At 46.8% G+C, this 6,000-nt stretch overlaps 1 protein-coding gene and 1 long non-coding RNA gene across 3 annotated transcripts in view; one reads left to right on the top strand and one right to left on the bottom strand.

Moving 5' to 3' along the window:
• Window positions 1-65: 65 nt before the first annotated feature.
• The window catches only part of AMMECR1 (AMMECR nuclear protein 1), a 463,662-nt gene continuing 457,727 nt past the window's right edge, over window positions 66-6,000 (top strand). For both annotated transcript variants that reach the window (XM_063937304.1, XM_063937305.1), the window contains exon 1: window positions 66-283. The gene's annotated coding sequence lies outside the window, so the exon portion shown is untranslated. The remainder of the gene's footprint in view (window positions 284-6,000) is intronic.
• The window catches only part of LOC134948982 (uncharacterized), a 202,261-nt gene continuing 198,919 nt past the window's right edge, over window positions 2,659-6,000 (bottom strand). Inside the window, exon 3 of the long non-coding RNA XR_010183073.1 lies at window positions 2,659-3,951. This is a non-coding gene — a long non-coding RNA (uncharacterized LOC134948982). The remainder of the gene's footprint in view (window positions 3,952-6,000) is intronic.

Here is a 6,000-nt window from a genome sequence, read left to right as displayed (position 1 = left end):
TCTCAGGTTTCAGCAAGTCATTGGCAGCCAGTGCTATTTTTGGGACATTTTTCTCTCTCCCTCTCTCTCCCTCTGTAGTGCAGATGCAGCTCAGGGAAACGCAGGGAGCATGATAAGAACCCACAGCTGTATGTACTGTGAAATCCTCTCTTTCCTACTGAATTCCCTTTTCCCCTCCTCTGATCACTCCACGCACCGTCTCTCCCTTTCACATCCAGCCTGTGGAGCCTCCTTATCGGGATACCAGTCTTCATTACACGGATTAGTAGACAGCTGCAGCACGGTAAGGACTTCATATTGCAGCTTTTTTCCTAATGATGGGATCTGTGTGGGGAGAGCATGCTTTCTGTGTCCATCTCTTCCACATCTATCTTTGCTGCCATGGCAGGCTCAGTCAGGATCTTCTGATCTCCATTTCCCTGCACTTGTAAGTAGTGCTTTTCCCTTCATCTTGTGTGTGCATTTTCTTTGTAGGTGAAAAGACATCTGAGATTTGCATGGCACTCTGCCAGTATTATATGCTGTGTACCTCAGAAAATTGTCAGTCTGTCTGTCTCTTTATCTATCTATCTATCTATCTATCTATCTATCTATCTATCTATCTATCTATCTATCTATCTACCTTTGCGAGTTCTACAAAGGCCTATTACATGATCAAGAGTGTGCATCTATCAGTACTCAACCTGTAAAGAAACAGTTAATGTCCCAATGTCCCTCTTCTTCTGCTCTGGGTTTAACCATGCCATCACTCATAGTCAGCTAATAGCAGAGCAGATAGGTCCACAATGATGTGTGTGAGCTGAGAAATGCATGACGCAGCACTGCGTGGTAGACACAGAACCCCCGCCGAGGAGCTCAGTACAGTAACCTAGTGCAACCCTACAGTCACACTACAAGCCTGAGGGGACGTGCTGACAAGATGTACATATATGCAGATGCTCATTTAAGCCAGCAAAAAATTCTTAACAGCTATGCCTCCAGGGGAAATAGGTCTTCCTGGTATTGCTCTGTAAGATTACAGCCCAAATGAATCAGCAGTGTCTACAGAATATCCAGTGCATTGTCTGGGAGGGACCTTCTCCATTTCCAATGAGGCCCTGTGCTGTGTAGAACTGTTTGGAGACACCATAAGCTTCCTCAAAACTTCAGCTGAAATAAATGGTGCTATAAACTACTTCACTAACCAATTTATTCAAGAGAAGCATTTTGCAATGTGCACCTACAGCACTTGTATGAAGTCAATTTGGGGCAGATGTATTTAGCCTGGACAAGTGATAAAGCAGTGATAAGTGCAAGGTGATAACGCACCAGCCAATCAGCTCCAATATGTAAATTGACAGTTAGGAGCTGATTGCCTGGTGCGTTATCACTTTGCACTTATCACTGCTTTATCACTTCTCCAGGCTTAATACATCTACCCCTTTTTATAACATAGATGACCTGATGGAGAGATTAATGCAACTCTGCATAGCGTACACAGAAAAAATAGTGTGTATATTCGCACGCATGCATGACTGTACCCAATTTGCATCATCAGTGCAGACTTGCACCAGCCCTATACTCATACTTACCGACATTCTGGCTGCTCTCTGCGGGAGAGAGCAGCCAGGTCAGCTCAACAGGCGGGCTGGGGAGCGCTGTGACGTAAGAAGGGGGTAGGCCGGAGGCGGGACGGGGGCGGAGCAAGGGCAGGACGGGGGAGGGGTTACGGTGACACCTCCTTTAAGCCACGCCCCCGCTCTGTAATGCCGTGATCACCAGCATTGCCCTGCAGGGGGCGTGGCTATGATGACGCGGTTCAGCAAGAATCGCGTCATTGACTGCCCGGACCGCCCACTTTGCACACAAAGTGGGCGGACGGGCAGTGGGGACACCTCAAATCGGGAGACTTGCCTGCTCTTCTGGGGGGCCGGGAGGGTCACCCTATTTTCGGGAGCCTCGTACTAGGTACAAAAGATACATTGTAAAACAGGTATTGTTATGCCTCTGTCAAACTCTGCATAGCCCACAGTTGCGCAGAATGAACTTTACCTATGTGAGAATGTGCTCTTACAGCTCATATACGCCTCTATGGGTTGGAAATACTTGATTCTGGAGCATGTACAGTCAGCGCCGATGCAGTGCTGCTGACTCCATGTGCTAGCTCCGCCCCCAAGCATGTTGTGACACGTGGAGGTGGGGTCTGCTGCAGGAGTAAGTAGAGTGCTGTCCGGATGCTCCAGCTGAGTGTACCTACTGCAGCATTACTACCAGGGGCTGGCTGGGCAGGGGGGCAGGGTGCCATCTGCACCCCGGGCCGAAAGCTGCCAGCCAGCCACTTGCTTGAGTCTGCCCCCCGGGCTGAAAGCTGCCAGCCAGCCCCTGATTCACTACTAGCCAGATGCAGGGAATGTGGGGTAGCGACTGTGCCGACCCAGGGCCCTGCGCCCTGGGTGACAACACCACTCACTCACCCCTCCCTATGGCCCTGTGTACAGTGCAAAAAAGTCACAAAAAACGCTCCATGCACGGAAACAAGAAAGCAGAATAAAAAGGAACTTAAATACACAAGGAGCATTTGTGATTCCACATATATGACTGAACCATCTCAACCAAGGAGTATGTATTTATTTTAATTTAAAAGGTACATAAGGTTTGTCTTAAATGATTTCCATTGAAAGAGCTGTCAATGTTTGAATATCCTTTATTCCTAGGTAATTCCCTCTTCCACTGTGCAATAATTAAGCGTCAGTTTCTCCTTTGGTATCCCATGGTTACCATTAAACTACCTCCAATAGCTTTATTGTTTATTCATTTCTCTGGCTGGTATCTAGGCCCAAACAAGAAATCTTCAATCCCTCTTAATACATTTATAATAATAGCAGCCCAGAAAGCCGTCTCATTGCATTGGACTAACAGATCCTGCTCCGTTACTGGGGCTAATTCAGACCTGTTCGCTGCTGTGCGTTTTCGCACAGCAGACGATCAGGTCTGAACTGCGCAGGTACCGTAGTGCGATGGTGCATGCCAGAGATGAGATCGGTATCTCAGCCCATCGATTGCCTCTGCCTGATTGACAGGCAGAGGCATTCGCTGGGCGGTAGGGGGCAGGCCGGCGGCGTCGGGCCGCCGCTTTGGGGGCGCGGGCATTGGCCCACCATTTTGGGGGCGCGGTCCAGGCAACGCAGATGTGCCCAGACCATGCGGGGGGCGGGCCGCGGCTGCTGCGTGATGTCACATGCAGCCACTGCGACCCAGAGAACGATGGATAGCTCCCTGCCAGCGCGCAGGAGCTGCACTGGTAGGGAGCTACTCTTCAGGTACACCGTGCAATGCTTTTGTGCCTGTGCGGGTGGGGGGGGGGGTCAAAACCAGACATGCGGGGTGGAGTAGCCCTGTGCTGGGAGTCCCCCCGCATGTCTGTGAAAGTGATCGTAGATGTGCTAAATTTATAACATCTCCGATCAAGTCTAAATTACCTCCACTTTCTGCAGTTAGACTTTTATTGTAATTTGATAGGCATGCAACGCACACAGGTGTATAAAATGGGGGCATATACTGATAATCTCGAGCCACAAAGTAAAACTTGCATTCTACATTATTTAAACAACCAGTTGGTTTTTAGTTAGTACAGTAACTTTGAGATGCTGCAGACCACATGCTCTATGCTGGGTTATCCTTGTTGTGAGACAGAAGGATGGATTCTCTTTGCTAGTTTAAGTTTACTTGAGGTATGTTGTTAAGAGAAAATGTGTGATCATTCATATTTGTCGTCGTCCCCCCACTCCACCACCTTCATGTTCCATCCTTCCCCCTCTTCTTTTCTTCTTTCATTGTTAATTGGATTCATTACTACAGTTTTTTTCTTTCATATTAATATACGACCCTGCATGCTGGTTGATGAACCTTGTCCTTATGAATCGCTTAGAATCTCTTTGATCAATGTTAACCAGATAATTTGCAATGTTTCACCTTAAAAAAAAAAAAACAATAATACCACTGTTACTTTTATTTATTGATATTGTAATAATACATCCAATACTTTGTAATGTTATAAACCTTTAATAACCAGAATAATAAAAAAAATACCCCCAGGATTAAGTGCCTACAGAATGGTGGTGGACTAGAGGTTTGACACCTTCATAAGTGGAAATTTCAAATTGCTTGTTTTAGAGGGGTCTATTTACTAAGTCATGGAGAGAAAGTGGATAAAGTACCAACCAACCAGCTCCTGTCATTTTTCAAACACAGCCTGTGACATTGCAGTTAGGAGCTGATTGGCTGATACTTTCTCTCACTCCACTTTCTCTGACTCCAAGGCTTAGTAAATAGGGGGTAATTCAGAGTTGATCGCAGCAGCAAATTTGTTAGCAGTTGGGCAAAACCATGTGCACTGCAGGGGGGAGGCAGATATAACATGTGCGGAGAGAAATAGATTTGGGTGGGTTATTTTGTTTCTGTGCAGGGTAAATAATGGCTGCTTTATTTTTACACTGCAAATTAGATTTCAGTTTGAACTCACCCCACCCAAATCTAACTCTCTCTGCACATGTTATATCTGCCCCCCCTGCAGTGAACATGGAAGGTCATTCCGAGCTGTTAGCTCTGTAAAAATCTTCGCATCGCAGCGATTTTCCGCTTAATGCGCATGCGCAATGTCCGCACTGCGACTGCGCCAAGTAAATTTGCTATGCAGTTAGGATTTTTACTCACGGCTTTTTCATCGTTCTGGCGATCGTAATGTGATTGACAGGAAATGGGTGTTACTGGTGGCCGGAGAAACGGAGGAGTGTCTGGGCGAACGCTGGGTGTGTTTGTGACGTCAAACCAGGAACGACAAGCACTGAAATGATCGCAGATGCCGAGTAAGGTTGAAGTTACTCAGAAACTGCTACGAGGTGTGTAATCGCAATATTGCGATTACTTCGTTCGCAATTTTAAGATGCTAAGATTCACTCCCAGTAGGCGGCGGCTTAGCATGAGCAAATCTGCTAAAATCCGCTTGCGAGCGAACAACTCGGAATGACCTCCCTGGTTTTGCCCAACTGCTAACAAATTTGCTGCTGCGATCAACTCAGAAATAGGCCCATAGACCTTATAGCCAGCAATGCATGGTCATATGCAACAGTCATCCAATCAAATGCTACCTACACCACACAGTGTTTTTTCACAGTACATTGGCGTTTCTATAATGGGTGCAGTGCGTGCGGTGCACACGGGCCCCTGAATCCCGGATGAGTAGCCCCGTCGACCGGATGAGTAGCGATTCGTCAATGAATCGGGGGAAATTAAATATGTTAAAAATGCCCAATTTGCAGAGGGTATGGGTCGTTGGGTAGACACAACTTAGGTCGACAGTCATTAGGTCGCCCATGGAAGGTCGACAGGCATTAGGTCGACATGGTCGTTAGGGCGACGTGTACTAGGTTGACAGGTCAAAAGGTCAACATGATTTTTTAAACTTTTTTTGGCATAATTTTCTTCGTAAAGTGACGGGGAACCCCAAGTAGTGCACCGTGTCCCCTCGCATGGTGAGCGAGCTTCGGGAAAGGTTGCCTCGCTTCGCTCGGCACAGGTTACCGTTCCAATCATAGTCCACGTGGATCATTAAGTATGAAAAAATCCAAAAATGAAAAACTCATGTCGACTTTTTGACCTGTCGACCTAGTACATGTCAACCTAATGACCACGTTGACCTACTGACCATGTCGACCTAATGCATGTCAACCTTCAGTGGTCGACCTAATGACTGTCGACCTAAGCTGAGTCGACCTAACGACCGTATCCCTTTGCAGATCCCAACCATTTTTGCTTGGAATTGGGGAATCAGGATTTTTAAACACATTTAATATACCCGATTACCCGACCCGGTCGACGGGGGATCAGAACATTGCCCCAATACATCTGTGATGTATGGGGGCCATAAGAATAGACACAGAACAACAAAATATTCATTTTTTTCCTGTCTGTGTTCTTTTTCATAAACTCTATTAGGACAACTATAGTTGTGGAAAGGTATAT

This window comes from Pseudophryne corroboree, chromosome 8 (assembly GCF_028390025.1).
Source record: "Pseudophryne corroboree isolate aPseCor3 chromosome 8, aPseCor3.hap2, whole genome shotgun sequence".
Taxonomy (NCBI): domain Eukaryota; kingdom Metazoa; phylum Chordata; class Amphibia; order Anura; family Myobatrachidae; genus Pseudophryne; species Pseudophryne corroboree.
This window is presented reverse-complemented; position numbering and strand designations above follow the sequence as displayed.